Source organism: Panthera tigris, chromosome A1 (assembly GCF_018350195.1).
Source record: "Panthera tigris isolate Pti1 chromosome A1, P.tigris_Pti1_mat1.1, whole genome shotgun sequence".
NCBI classification, from domain to species: Eukaryota; Metazoa; Chordata; class Mammalia; order Carnivora; family Felidae; genus Panthera; species Panthera tigris.
This window is the reverse complement of record NC_056660.1, coordinates 13342360-13358079: the sequence shown is the minus strand read 5'-3', so window position 1 is coordinate 13358079 and position 15720 is coordinate 13342360. Positions and strand designations below refer to the sequence as shown.

The 15720-nt window shown below is 38.8% G+C and overlaps 1 long non-coding RNA gene across 1 annotated transcript; it reads left to right on the top strand.

The window, feature by feature from the left end:
* Positions 1 to 75: 75 nt before the first annotated feature.
* LOC122230943 lies at positions 76 to 15036 on the top strand. Its single transcript, XR_006207968.1, has 4 exons — positions 76 to 150; positions 4832 to 4933; positions 11502 to 11623; positions 14898 to 15036. It is a non-coding gene; the product is annotated as an uncharacterized LOC122230943 (long non-coding RNA).
* Positions 15037 to 15720: the final 684 nt, after the last annotated feature.

The window sequence follows — 15720 nt, the reverse complement described above, 5'->3', positions numbered from 1 at the left end:
TGTTGCATAGATACAAGGATTTAGGATTCTAGAAGACCATAAAACATTCCAATAAGTCATATGCCCTGAATATCACTCAAATTATACAAAAGACTAAGGCAATTTAGTAAGGAGTGTTGCTTCATGGATACGATATACACTGATCTGACAGTAAGCTTCTCATTTGATAAATGTAGGCCTACTAATACAGATCGAATTATGCCACTTAATAAAATGGTCAACAAAGGGCAGCCGGTTAGAGAATCCCAATGTAATTTAAATTTCTTAAGTAGATCGCAATTTTATTATAATTACAGGAATTATTTCTCAGTTTCTCTACTTAAGTTGGTCCAATTTTATTGTTTGAAGTATATTTTGATTAACATTGAATCTACACCAGCAGGTTTATGTGGAGAAAGGAGAAAGTAATCTATGCTAATCAGTTCAGTTGGGCTCAACCAATGCCTGGAGTAAGGGGCAGCTGAACTCCTGTCTTAGCATTAGCATTTCAGTAAAACCCTCAGCCTGGCTGATGCTTGTTACTTCGCTGAACAGATAATAGCTGAATGAATAAATGAATAAATAAATAAGTGTATATTATTTTACTGGTTCCAATTTACTCTCAAACAAGAAAGAGCACCATGAATGGTCAGCCTGCACCTTTAGGCTGTGTAGATAGGATGCTCTATTAGAACTTGTCTGGCTAAGTGAGCATAGGGGAACTTTAGTCCCTAAATCTGATAAATCAGGGTGCTGTCTTGATTGCAGGGCCTTCCACCATATCCACAAATTCTTTATCAAGTCCCCTTTCACCCAGGTCTCCTGTGCTTCCCTCTATGTGCATATACCTCCCTCGTAGCATTTAGGGATCCGTGTGTCCATTTATCCCCACACTGGTTTCTGAGCTACTCAGTGGAAGCAACAGCTAACTACTACCCGAATCAGATGATAGGGATTTTAATAGCTTCACTTTATAAATGAGAAAGAAACACTAGAACTTTCTCAAAGTCTGACAGCTACTCAGAGATGGAGCCATGACTCAAACTCATGACATTGTATCTCTCCTTACCTGTGTCTGTAGAGAGTTATGTCCTAATCATGTCTGTATGTCCAATATGAAGAGAGTGCCTGACACATAAAGGACCTATAACAGATAATTTTCAGCTGCCCAAGTAATTGAAAGTTCCCTTTAATAAACTCAGCCATCTTAAAGAATATAATAGCTATACTTTTTTTAAAGTTTATTTACATTTGAGAGAGAGAGTGTGTGTGTGTGTGTACATGGGAGAGGGGCATAGAGAGAGAGGGTCAGAGGATCTGAAGCGGCCTCTGTGTTGACAGCAGTGAGCCCGATGCAGGACTTGAACTCACAAACCATGAGATCAGGACCTGAGCTAAGGTTGGACACTTAATTGACTGAGCCAGCCAGGTGCCCCAAGGAATATAATTGACTATAATCTACGTAGGTTTTCTTGTCCAACCGAAGTTGTATCCCACACAGACAATCCAGCATATTCTCTGTCCCTGTTGTTCTAACTTCTGAGACACAGGGACTATTACTGACTCTGAGGAAGTATCCTTCCAACCTGTAACAAGATCCAATCTTTTCCCCTAGAGTTAGAAATCCCAGTGGAGAGACAGACCTCTTTTGGGAGAGGGGTAAGGAAAAAATGTAACTATTCATCTGGTAGGTACCAGAATTCTACATGGCCTTTCAAATCATTCATTTACCCTTTCATTTGTCCCCTTTCCTCATGAGGTCTATTACCAATCACCATAATGGTAAGAATAATCCCTGGTGCATTTGTAGGAGAGCACATGAATAGGGAATATTAACATTAATTCTCAGTGCAGACTTTACTATTAGGGCCGCTGATTTGCTAATGAGTTGATAGGTGATGGGGCTGGATCCAAGATGAAGAGAAACATAAAATGAAGAAAAGCACTTATTCTGAGGGACAAGTCATTACCCAAACTATTGGTACCTTCAAGGACTCCCAAATCTACGTGTTCTTATCAGGGTCACTGAAGACCTTAGAAGAAATCTTTCAAAGCTTGAGTGAACCCACCTGCCTAGGTAGCCAATTGGTCTACCAAGTTGTGGTAGTGTTCCAAGATAACGAGAGAACAGCTAATTTGATTTCCCATCGGAATAAGGCTTGCTGGGCTGCAGATCACATTGGTGCACTGGTTTTTCTGTTAGTCTCCTGAAGGTCATTGTGAACTTAAATTAATTTTCTATTTCATTATCATTGCATGTTCCCGATATTTAGGCAGCAGAACTTTGTGATGGCTTCATGACTGGTTCTGCAAGGCTGATGGAAATCTCTGGTGATCTACTAGTTTTTCTGGCACGGTTTGCCACTTAACCATGCACCACCCCTGTCCTGTTCAGAGTTTCGATGCCACCCTACTTACACTGCCTTGCATCGTTGTCTGTCATAGTATCTGAATTCTTTGCCTATTCTTTTGGTGTGTGGAGGAGAATGAGAGTTGAGCTGAGATAAAGCATGTATTACAAAGACATAGGAGTTAGCATATAGCATTTCCTGAATGAGATTTCAGGACTTTTTAACTATTTCTTGCCTTTTAAGTTGAAGGAGATGCCCTGATGTATAAGAGCATATTCTGACACTAAGTTTTCTACATTACGGTACAAAAGGTACTAACAAAGAGCACTCCATCTGGAAAGAAAATGCATATTTATCTTGAAGAGAATGATGGCAATCACAACCAAAAAATTAACAAAGACAGTATCCAAAGGCTGCTCTAACACATTACCACAAGCTTAGTGACTTAAAGCAACAGAGATTTATTATCTGACTGTTCTGAAGGTCAGAATTCAAGGTATCGGCAGGGCTAAATCAAGGTATCGGCAGAGCCTTGCTCCTTCTGGAGGCTCTGTGAGAGAATCCATTCCTCGCCTTCCCTAACTTTCAGAGGCAGCCCATGTTCCTTTGCTCATGGCCACATCCCTTCAACCTGTGCTGCCATCCTCACACCTTCTTCCCTATCTCTACCCCTCCTGCTTCCCTTGCGATTACATTGGGCTCACCCAGATAATCCAAGGTAATCTCCCCATCTCAAGGTCTTAACTACATCTGCAAAGCCCATTTTGCCACGTAAGGTAACATATACAGGTTCTGTGGATTAGGGCAGGGATATATGCAGCGGCTCATTATTTCTCCCTATCACACATACTATTGCTTCTGGTGTTGAATAAAAGATTTATTTGAGTAGGTAAGAAATATGACCCCGTGCATGCTGAAAGACAGAATGGAGGTTAGTAGTACACCACGCAGTCATTTCACCCTGCTTCCCTCTCTTTGGCCCTCTTGTGTTGTCCATCTGCTACTGAACGTACATTAACATTACATTCATGCACTTGCTTGCATATTTTTCCTTCTTCCCTTATCTATGGACAACACTTAGGCACTTACACCTGTGCTATGCATGTGTCTACACATGAACATACAAACTCGACAAAGACCTCATCACAGTGGCAAAAGTGAACTCCCTTCTGAGCCCTTTCCCGGTAGCATCTGTGGCAGTGGAGTGCTCATCCAGCTTGGGATTTCTCATCTCAGAAATTGTTGAGGTAGGAAATAGCTTTCCTGAATCCTCAGGATCTCTCTGAGAACATCATTAGATATAATTTTCTGACTACATTGTACTACAGAGAGCCTTCCATGTCTGGAATATCGACATCTTGTCTGCGTCCACCCTTTATGACATGGCTCCAGGCAGAATAGGAACTGTCTAAAATCTCAAATAATTCGTTTTTGATATAACAAAGTTTAAAACTCTGGTTACACTGATGCTACAAAAACCAAAAATCAACACACACACACATACATATATGTGAGAATGTTCTAACATAAGTAATAATTGTACATTTCAATAAGACTAAATGATTCAGAGGAATTATCAGGAAAGAGCTCAAATATGAATCTTGCTTGCTTATTTATTTATTTATAAATGTTTCTTTATTTTGAGAGAGAGAGAGCACAGGCACCTGAGCAGAGGAGGGGTAGAGAGAGAGAGAGAGAGAGAGAGAGAGAGAGAGAATCCCAAATAGGCTCCACACTGTCAGCACAGAGCCTGATGTGGGGCTTGATGCCATGAACTGTGAGATCATGACCGGAGCCAAAATCAAGAGTCAGAGGCTTAACCGACTGAGCCACCCAGGCACCCTGAATCTTTAGTCTTTTAAAAAGTTCTTTATGTCTTTCCTTAAGGGAAAACTGGGTTTGCTTTTGCTAAGCAGCTTTTAATTTCCTTTTTATTTTAGGTTCTACGGGATGTATATAATTTACAGTTTTCAAGATGTTCATTGTTTATTCTACATGAAAGTGATACAGTGTTATCATACATTTTAATTGATGATATAGAGTTAATCACTTTTTTGGTTCAGCAACCAATGTATTAATTTCTAAAGTGGTTCCTCGTTCATAACCATTGTTTTAGGCTATTAAAATGAAATTATTCTCGAAATTACTTTGCAAAAGGCTAAATATTAATTTTGCATTTTCTCAATCATGAGACTTCTTTGAAACGTTCATGGTACAGAGTAGTATGAAATGGTACACCAGGCGGTACTGTGACTTCTCCATTATTCAAGAGTCTTTCCTCAAGCAGAGACTTCAGGCAATTTGTGACTTTGTGATCAATTGCTTGTGGCTATTTTTTGGTTTTCCCACTTACAAAGCTACGAACTGTTTTTGTTTGTTTGTTTTTTAGAATAATAATTTAGGCCGGCTCTTGAGGAGAAAATTGCAATAATAATCAGTGATTGCAACACGTTTTAGAAAAATGAGAGATTGAAAAATAGATTTACTGTGTTCACCAACAGATTCACTGAAAACTAAGAGACAGTCCTGGAGTGTGGTCTAGCGAAGAAGATGATTCACTCTCAGATAATTTAGAATGTTCCGTGGTTTTTGCTCTGATGGAGGTAAGAACTGAGTGGTAAGATACAGAGGCATGGAACTGCCTCATTTTGTTTGGGAAAGCTAAGGCAAGCTTCACAGTAATGGTGTTTGAAATGTCTTTGTGTTCTTGTGCTTTTCCAGATAGGGATATGACCGGGGGAGTGCACTATGGATTGGCCAGCCAGTCAGAGGGGAGAGATGGGAACTTTTTTCTCATATAGATCATAAAATTGCTATAGGCATGATGAAGAAGTGATACAGGACTTTAAATATATAGACATATCTTGACAGTCTTATTCTGCTAAAAGTGAAGCAGCTGATAAGCTCTTGCCTGGTTTTGCTGGCGGGTTCCTCATTTATAGGTAGTAATGAAAGAAAAATGTTAGTGAAATCGCTTGTCCAATTTGAAAAGTTTTCTGACTTTGCAGAAGAAATTTATCAGATGACTGCAGTTTTGCACAGTGATAAGCCATAGACTCAAGTGTCAGCTATGCTCATTCAAACCCCAGGTATACTATTTACCAGCTGAATTAATTTGAACAAGTTACTTCTTTGAGTCACACGATTTTTATTTGTGTAATGAAGAAAATGCTCATTCATATCACATAAAATTGCTGTCGGGTTTACACAAGATAGTGCTTATAACATGTTTGGCACACAGTAGGCACTCAAGTATTTGTTGTTTTTATTATGATTAAAAATAACTTTAGAAAAGGGGCGCCTGGGTGGTTCAGTTGGGTAAGCAGCCAACTTTGGCTCAGGTCATGATCTCACAGTTCATGGGTTTGCGCCCTACGTCGGGGTCTGTGCTGATAGCTCAGAGCCTGGAGCCTGTCTCAGATTCTGTGTCTCCCTCTCTCTCTGCCCCTCCCCTGCTTGCCCTCTGTCTCTCTCTCTCTGTCTCTTTGTCTCTCTCTCTCTCAAAAATGAATAAACATTAAAAAATTTTTTAAAAAGAACTTTAGATAGGTATCAATGAACAAAGCCTGCATAGACCTGTCTTGCTATGCTGTATTACTCACGAACATTACTTTACTTTACAACCTACATGTCTGGCGTAAAAAGGCAGAACTGTCTTTGAGGAGTTGGAATCAATTATGTGTTAACAAGACCAACATGTATTTGGAATTTTTAACCCTTCTGCCATTAATTAATCTGGGAACTATGGTAATAAAATTTAAGATTTTTCTTCTTTTAAAACTAGCTGTGAATTGCATCTAAATTTACATTAAGTAGGCTATCAAAATCTTCTGCTTTTATTACAAAAGACTTGTGTAGTGGAGAGAGACAGTTTAAATGCATAAGGAATGAGGTAGAATAATGATTTGGTGCATATATTCTGATAATTACTACTTCCTTTCCCCAGGCTCCCCTGCGATAAATGTGCTGTCTTTTTAAACTTCATTAACAAGAGATTACAAATTTTAATGGGGTACAATAATTTTACCTTAATTTTAGAGCAATGCATTCCAGGTATCTGATGTTCCTGAGTTATTTTCCCTGAAATAACCTCATGATTCAGAAAAGTTCTTTAAGAATTGAAATACTATATAGTGTTAGTACCAAATGCATTAATAATTTAATTCTCATGTTAGAAATCATTAAATCTTTAATAATGCAAGGGAAACAACAGACAATTGTGTTCTTCTACAAAAACCAAAATCTTTTGACCGACTTTAAAAATTTTAATAAGAATTTAGATTTTTGTAGCAGTATGTGTGGCTTAGTGGATAACACACTAAGAAAATCTGGGAGCCAGATCTAAGGGCCTAAACTGACTGGGCTATAATTCAAGAAAGCACTTGGACCATTTTAACATTTTATGAAAAATCACAGCAACAATGAATATGTTTCAATACTGAAAATGGCAGCTGTTCAATTCAGAGACCACCATGGACAAAATCCTGGCCTTTCATTCACTGGTCTGGCATCTAATCTTTGTCACATTGATTTTTTTTTTTTTCTTTTCTGATTGTGTTTCATATCCAGTGATGTTTTTAAACCTCTGAATTTGAAGAATGATAATCTACTGAAGCAGTTAAATACACAGATCCACAAGTTTACACAAAATCCATTTCCAAAGTTCAAGAAAGAGCTAAAAAAACTTTTCCAGAATGGTTTGCATTTAGAAGGAACTTCTAAGTGGGAAACAGAAATTTTCCCCCAAGAGAAATTGTCCTTTAAAACTGTCAAGAATAAACAAACAACAACAATTATTCTCTGGTTCTCGCTTCTCCAAACACTAATAGCTTTCCAGATTGGTCCTGTGGGATATGAGAAGCCTCTGCGTTTTCTCTAAGTAAGAATTTTTGGATTTGACTCCATACTTGTAATTTTTTTTCCTGCCTCATCATGTTATCAATTACACCCTGAGGCATTTTTCAGCTTCTGTTTAATTGATTTCCATACTGTTCTGTAGAGACTGTCACTGGTCATCAATTCCTTCAGCGTTTAATTAATTAATTAATTAATTTTTGAAAGGGGGGATGGGTAGGACAGGACAGCATCTTAATATGTTTCATTATGACTCCTTCATTCAGTATGACTTTCTATCCAGCTGATCCAATGGACTGGCTCAGAGAAAGGGCACAATTCAGATAATTTAAAAAAATAAAAATAAAAGAATTAGTAGATGCAGTCATTCCCTTCTCAGCTAATTTGTTGGCCCTTAGGGATTTTACCTGTGGAGAAATTATGTGGCAAATTGCTTTCGGACAATCCTGCTGGAGTCAGAAGCTCTTTGTTCTTCAAGGACTTCTCTCCCACCTAGCCCGATTAGCCCCTTGTCTCCTGTGACTTCAAGGTCATCTGTCCTCTGAAACCATTTCCTGCCCATGCCAGGAGATAAAATAAGGAGGGAGCTCCAGTACAATTTATTGGAAAGGGCAAGAGATTTTCAGTTAGGTAAGTTGGAATTTCCTTGATTTACAGATGGTTAAAATGAGTTGAGGAGGAAAAATGTTTTTCTATCTTCTTAGTTTTGTACCTGAGGACTGAAAATTAAATAAGAAAAGACAGATCAATAGGGGAAAAGGAACACACTTTTTATAATTTTTTCATGCACAGGAGTTACAGAAAAGAAATGAAAGTCAAAGCAATGGTTAGACTTAGGTGCTTATATACCCCTTTAACAAAAAGAAGAAGGTTTGGGCTTCAAGGGACAATAAATTGTGGGGAAGATACCAGGAAATATATGGGAGAGCTAATGGCAGTTAAGAATTATTTTTGTGAGGTCCATTTATGCAAGCTCATCTTGGTGTCAACTCTCCATCTTCAATGACAAGAGTTGCTCCTCTCTACCCGGAATGGGGGTGAAGGGAATGAAGTGAGGGGGAGAGAAAGGCCCCTCCCTCAAAGGGAAATTTATGCCTTGATTTTAGACAGACAAAGGGAGGGCAGAGAACTCTTCCTATATCTATTAATTCTCAATTGCTTTATGCCAAAGTGACACATGTGGATTGGCACATTCTGATCCCTTTCATGAGGATAATTATAGGTGACTCGTCAATAACTGTCAAATTCCTTTGGATTTACCTTTCATCTTCCCTGTTCTATTCATACCCCCTCCCCACATCTTTTCACTCTTGGCCCAGAGAACTTTTTCACAAGGTCTTTGTATATGTCCCTCATTTCTATTACCTGATTTCCTAGATAGAATCTTTCCTTTCTTACCCTCCTTGTATCCATAAGTAAACTTAACTTTCTCTTTCTTATCTGGCTTTGGTGACCTTGATGTATGATCAGATCATTCCTGACCAACTGGACTCCTAGGCCTAACTCCAGCGCCAGCTCTTTTCTCCAATGGTCATTCAATGTATATTACAAAGTCAAGGTCTCAGGGATGCATCTTGTCAAGGCATCTTCATCTATGATGATATTATCACCTGCTGAGAACTTCTCGGGGAATACAAATTAACAAGAAAGAAATCTCTTCTGTATTTTATTCTTCATGCTGAGATACTTTTGAAAACTACGTGACATATAATGTCATCAGTTTTATCAACCGTATTGGCTTTCTCTTTCTATCAAATAACTTTCAACTCATGGAGTAATGTTAGCTCCCTCTTACTTCTTTCATAATTAGTTATGATTAAGTCATCTCAAACATTTCTTACTTTAGCCATTTCTTTACTGTCCCAGACCATCCCTACCTCACCTCATATCTGAATAGTGCTTTCAGTATCTATCCCTTTAGATTCTATACTCTTTCCCTTTTCCAGTCTGCCACATTGATCTAAATATACTATTTTTGCATTATGCTATTCTCCTGAAATACTTCCAACGTCTCTTTATGGTCTAAGAGATAAAACCAAAGTTGTTATTTTGGAATTTCAAATATTTTGCAGAGCACCTGGGTGGCTCAGTCGATTAAGTGTCCAACTATTGATTTTGGCTAAGGTCATGATCTCACATTCATGGGATCAAGCCCTGTATTGGGCTTTGCTGAGCATGGAGGCTGCTTGAGATTCTCTCTCTCTTTCTCTCTCTCTCTCTCTCTCTCTCTCTCTCTCTGCCTGTCTCCTCCACTCATGTGTTCTCTCTCTCTTTCAAATAAATAAAAAATATACAAATAAAATATTTTTCAACCTAGATCCTTCTTCTGTCTACTTCTATCCTTATCATATCCTATACCTTTGAAAGAATTCTTTAACAAGGACTGATCAGGCTTTTTTAATCACAGTTCATAAAAAACCTACATGGCACCCAGCCCTTGCAACTCAGACATTCCTGCCACTTCATTTCCATTCTTTCCTCAAACCTTAAATCAAGCATTTGCTGACCATACCTCCTGGTTGGTCTGGAACATGCACAATTTTGCCTGTGACCTCATTATATTTAGAATAAGTTCCCTCTTTGTCCTTCAAAAGTGTCCTGTTTTGGAAGAGAAATGATATGGTCACTCTACTTATGAATCTTTCCTTTTATATCCCAAACTACAGTGATTATTTCCCTCTAGAATCCATTGAGACTTTTCTGTCTAAAGCACATAGTATTGCCCATAATAAAATGTGCCTACTGTATACAAGGTGCCTTAATATGTTATCTTTACTTTAATCTATAATCTATTAAATCTATCTTTTAGATAAGAAAAAAAACTACAAAGAGTGGTTTTAAATAACTTACCAGAGGCAGTTGTAGAGGCAGTTGTAGAAGACCTTTGATTTACACTTTGAGCCATTTGTCTTCAGGGCTTGTGCCTGGTTCCTGAAGTCCAGGCCAGAGGTTTCACGAAGGACAGGGCCTATCCTTTATTGTGTAGAATTTATGGAGAGTTTCTTGCTTGAAGGAGGATTTAATCTATGTTTGGTTTTGGGTAAACCTCCGTATTTATAATCCAAAAGAAATCCTTTGAGGGCACTCATTTCCTATACTAAGTTTGAAGGCTGCTTCAGAGTGAACCCTTTCTTCCTACAATTTTTTTTTTTTGCTTATTTATTTATTCTGAAAGTGAGAGAGAGAGAGAGAGCACGTGGGAGAAGCAGAGAGAAAATCCCAAGCAGGCTCTGCATTATCAGCACAGAGCCCGATGTGGGGTTTGAACCCACGAACCGTGAGATCATGACCTGAGCCAAAACCAAGAGTCGGATGCTTAACCCACTGAGCCACCCAGGCACCCCAACCCTTTCTTTCTAAAATGATGTATATTGGGTAGCTCACTTACTTCTTCCCAAGTCAAATCTGGGGACAAGCACAGGCCTTGTCTTTCATGAAGCCTCAGGCCGGGGCTTCAGGGAACTTGGCTGGAACTGCAAATACGTTCCTCCAGTTTGAAGGCTGCATCTTTTGCTTCACCTGTGGCAACCCCCAGTTGAATCACATGGTGGTAGTGGCGGTGGAGTCAACACTTGAAGTGCCATTCAATTATCGGGATTTTTTTTTTAAGTTTATTTGTTTGTTTTGAGAGAGACAGAGAGAGGGAGAGAACCTCAAGCAGGCTCCACACTGTCATCGTGGAGCTAGTACGGGGCTCCGTCTCACCAACCTTGAGCTCATGATCTGAACTGAAACCAAGAGTTGAACACTTAACTTACTGAGCCACCTAGGCACCCTAGGAATTTTTTTTTTAAATAAAACAAAGCCATCTATACACTCATCAGAAATTACTTATTTTAGAGTTTGCTGAGGAATACAACCATATTAAATAAAGTACTTACGCATTGTGTAAGCCCACCTTAAAAAACTTTGCTGGAAAATGCTTGCAGAAAGCAATTGTCTTATACAAACCACACAGAAGTTGAAGTAATCCTCTTGTTCTCTTCAAATGGAGGTGGACAAGGCTATTAACTTTCTGTTGTCCTTATGTCCCTTCACCTATCCTTTTAAAATTTTTATTAGGCGCTTTAATGTGTGGGTTGAAATCAATAGAGGACAAGCTATTAAAAATTATTGGCCGGCTGTGGCTCCTCACTAAATATTAAAGCAGCTTGGCAAATTAGCACATACCTCAAGGCATTAAGCCTGGGAGAAATAATGATCTAGGCAAATAGACAGTATAATCCAAATAGAAAATATGGCCAGCATGCTGCTTTGGGGTTTCCTTTGGCTGTTGTTGTTCACCGTTAACATTATTCTCTTTTTTGCTTTTATTAGTGTGAGGAGATGAGATGGGGAGCATTAACTATTGGAAGGATCCATTTTAAGGACATATTATATCAGGATCTAGATAGATATCAGAGCATCTTGGGAGAAATAGGAAACAGGTGCAGAAACAGGTGAGTGGAATACTGCTTATTACTGCTCTGGATTAAGTGCCTGTGAGAAATGGGCAATTTTTCTGGGTGCTGTGTGCCTTGTATTCTAGGAAGACAGATAGACAACCTGTTAATGCAAACAATACAAGGAAGATTGTCAACTGAGAAGCTTAGGGCAGAGGTAGGGCTGTGCAGGCAAAAAAGTTATTTTCCCAAGTGAATGAAGAGAAAAGCAAGAGTGAGGCTGATTCTGTAGGTATATACTAGAAGCTGGAAGATTCAGGAGGAATTAGTTCTGAGATAGGGATGGGGTCATCAAGAAGATTAGGATAAGATGGGAAATACCCAGAAGTCAGAAGAATTGGTTTTGAATCAAAATTCCTTCATATATCATTTTTGTTCTTTGTAAATTCCAATATGCAACAAGTTAGTGTCTCAAATCTTATTGCTAAATGAGCAAAAGAAATAAACAATCCCACAATACACCCCTGTATTTTTCTCAGTATGAAAAGTCAAGAAGTAATGGTATCTTTTGGGTGCCCACATGTAAGATGAAGAATTTATGGTCAGTTATTCTGTCTCCACCCTAGCAATGACCCAGTCTTTGGTAACCTAATCTGGGCATTGAACCTAAGATTACATTTTGCACCCCGTATTTTACTCAGAAAAGATTTTTAATGTTTACATTTTGCCTTATAACTACTGACCATATTTACAAAAGTCATCGAGACTAAACTCTGTTTAACTCATTTATAGCCTATAGGATACTTCCCCATTTGGAGATTATTAATTTTTTTTGGTCAAATGAATTATATCAGAAAGTTTTTCTTAGGAAGTTATATGACAGGGACTATTTGTTTTTGCACATGAACAATTTGACTGAACATAAGATTCTTGGCTCATGACATTTTCCTCTCAATGGTTTCACACGTATTGCTCTGTTATCATCTAGCATTTCATATGGCCAATGAGAGCTTTGAGGCCCACCTAATTTTTTACCATCTGTGTACTTTTGTTGACATGTATCATGCTTCTGTTTCATCTCTTAAGCACAAACATTCCTATACAGGACAGATATTTTTCCTATAGTATAAATAATGAAGGATGGGTGTAAGGCACTGGGAATAAACCAGAGTTCCAGAAAAGTAGAGAAACCATACCATATGAAGGAAGAACTGATGGAGAATGTAGGTCACCCATAAGAATCAGGTACAAGAAGACCCAACATTATGCTGCACAATGATAAACTAGCCAAATGTCCCAAGAGGAAAGCTGAGCACCCAGAATAGTTCTCTGAGCATCCAGAGATAAGTCCTCTGGATCATTTTATTGATTAGAATGAAAAAATAATGATACCCAATGAGAAATAACGACACACAATAAAGCAATCACAAAACTGAGGCCAGATATCCTATGCCGAAAAGAGAAGGACATTTAGGTAGAAAGGGGGAAGTTCTAGGAATGGAGTTGAAGGTGGAAAGTGGTGGGAGCAAAAAAAAAAAAAAAAAAAAAAAAAAGCGTATTTCTGTCGGTACATCTGTCAGATGCTCTACCTTGTCATCAAGTCTCTGCCAGATCAGTCCAGAAGCAAGAGCTCTTGAGTGGAAGCTGTTCAGTTGTGTTGATTAGTTACTAGAGAAGAGGGAGAACCACATATGGGTTACCTTAAAAGTGCCCTCTCTGGTAGATTTGGAGGCCTTTTAAATAGTAAACTTTGTGGGTCCTCATTTCTAGCCAAAGCACCGTTTGGAGATAGGTCAATATCTTATGATATTTTTTATCCTTTTATTTAAAATATAGCATAATATATCTAAATACATCATTAATTGGCAAATTCTTTCAGTCTGCCAACTTACTTTTTTAAAATTTCAACTGAGAAACATTTTCTTCAGTTATGTCACTGGTTATTAGTTCTGTTGATTTATTCTTTCTTCCTTGATTTTCACATTTACCACATTCTCTTTTTGTTCATTTATTTGCCTCTTCCCCTGCTTTATGGGAGAGCATGTTGAATTTTAATTCTAGTATCTAATTTCAATTTTATTAGAATCTTTTCTTATCTCAACATGTTCCCAGTGTTTCTCACCCTTATCTTTTTATATTATATTACTTTCCTTTATGGATTTCTGTTCCTTTTTCATGGAATATGCTATTTTTGCACTGAAGATACAAAATGGTTTCCCAAATTAGATGTTTTTCCTTAATACATTATTTTCAGAAACATATCATCCCGCTGAGTCTTCTAGTCTTTTACAGACTGTTAATCAGGATAGGATAAGTTAACTTATAATAGCAAACTAGCAAAAGATAGGATAAGTTAACTTGTAATAGCAAATTTTTTTTTTTTGCCTCGCAACAAAATTTACTTCTAATTTCAATGGTTTAATTTGTACATCTAATGCAAAGCTTACTGCGGATAGGATGTTTCTCCAAGGTTCTCATCCTCCATGGGGATACTCAGCAATCCAGGCTTTTTTGATCTACTTTTGCTGCACTGTCTTGGTGTTCAGCATTCACAGCCTCTGATCTCTCCAAGGAGGGGGAAGTATAGTCAAAAGGGAACTCTGACCTCCTTTCCTGCCACTTCTGCTCACAGCCCCATTGGCCAGAACCAGTCACATGACCCTGTCTGACTTGAAAAGTGTGCTCAGGGAGAAGAGGGGGAAGAGCTGAGTGTCGGTGATCACAAATAATGCTTACCACAGCTATAACAAGAAGAAGACTGGTCAAATAAGTTTAGAAAACACCGTGTTGACCAAAATTCTATAGGTCTCCTCATGCTATGAATTCTCTGTGCTTTTGTTCCACTGACATTATTGTGAATGATCAAAATAGAGATATTGCGGGCCATCCTTCTTTCCTATACTTACATGTACTCATGCAGGGACCACAGCGCTGTAGAGCATACTTGGGAGATGCTCTTCTTTCTCTGTAAGAACCAGGTGTTCCCTGCACTGTATCCAGGATTCAGGGAACTTTGGGTGGGCAAAACTTTCCCCTAAAAGATATTCCTCTCTGTTTAGGCATATCTTAGGTTAAACGAGCACGGCATAATGCCCAAAGTTATGGTTTCTGCTTATACATGACAGGTGTGAAATAGGTGGGCACTGTACTTCAGAGTGAAGTACAGGAAATTTTCTTCAAAACCCTAGCCTATTCTTTTTATGTTTTTCATGACTTAGTTGTATCTATTTCAGTTCAGATATCCCAATTTCTGATTTATTCTTTTCTTCCCTACTAAAACCTGGAGGAATTGGACTTCAACTCATTCATACTGATTTATAACTTTGACCAGGTGCAATTTTCAAGAAGAGCCTCAGGCTTCCAGAATATGGATGGTGTGGAGAGGAGAATGGACAGTAGTGCAGGAAAGTAAAACAAAAGGGAGCATGAATTTTCCTTGAAATGTAAGCCACCCGAGGACTGAATTGTGTCTTCCCAAAAGTCGTATGTTGAAGCCCTAGCCCTCAAAGTGACTATATCTGGAGATGGGACTTTAGGAGGTAATTAAGGTTAAATAAGGCCATTAGGGGAAGTAGGTCTAACCCAATCGAGTTGATGGCCTTATGAGTTGATGGCCTCTCTCTCTCTCCTCCTTCTTTTCCTCTTTCTCTTAGCTTGTGCTTAGAGGAAAGACCATGTGAGGGCTGCAATGAAAAGGCAGTTATCTGCAAGCCAGGTAGAGAACTCCCACCAGAATCCAAACCCTGCTGGACCTTCATGTTCGACCTCCAGCTTCCAGAACTATGAGAAATAAATTTCTATTGTCTAAGCCCCCAGTCTGTGGCATTTTGTGATGCTAGCCCAAGCAGACTAATACAGAGGTCAAACCTATTTTAGCCTCTCCCCAAGGCTTGGAAATTCGGTCCTGTGGCATTGTCAGAGGTGACATCCTTCAGCTACTCAGGACTGGATTATTTGTGCTTTGGTAACCCTGGCCTCATCCAAGTTCAGCCGTAGGATGGAGCCCACATTATTGAAGCTCAGGTCTACTCTGATCCATATTGCCTGCACAAGGAGGTGGCCACCATTCCCAGCATTTCAAGGGCAAGAGTTAGAGATAATGGTGCTGGATCTGGTGCTGGGGCTATAGGTGGAGAGAACTCACAAGTAAACTG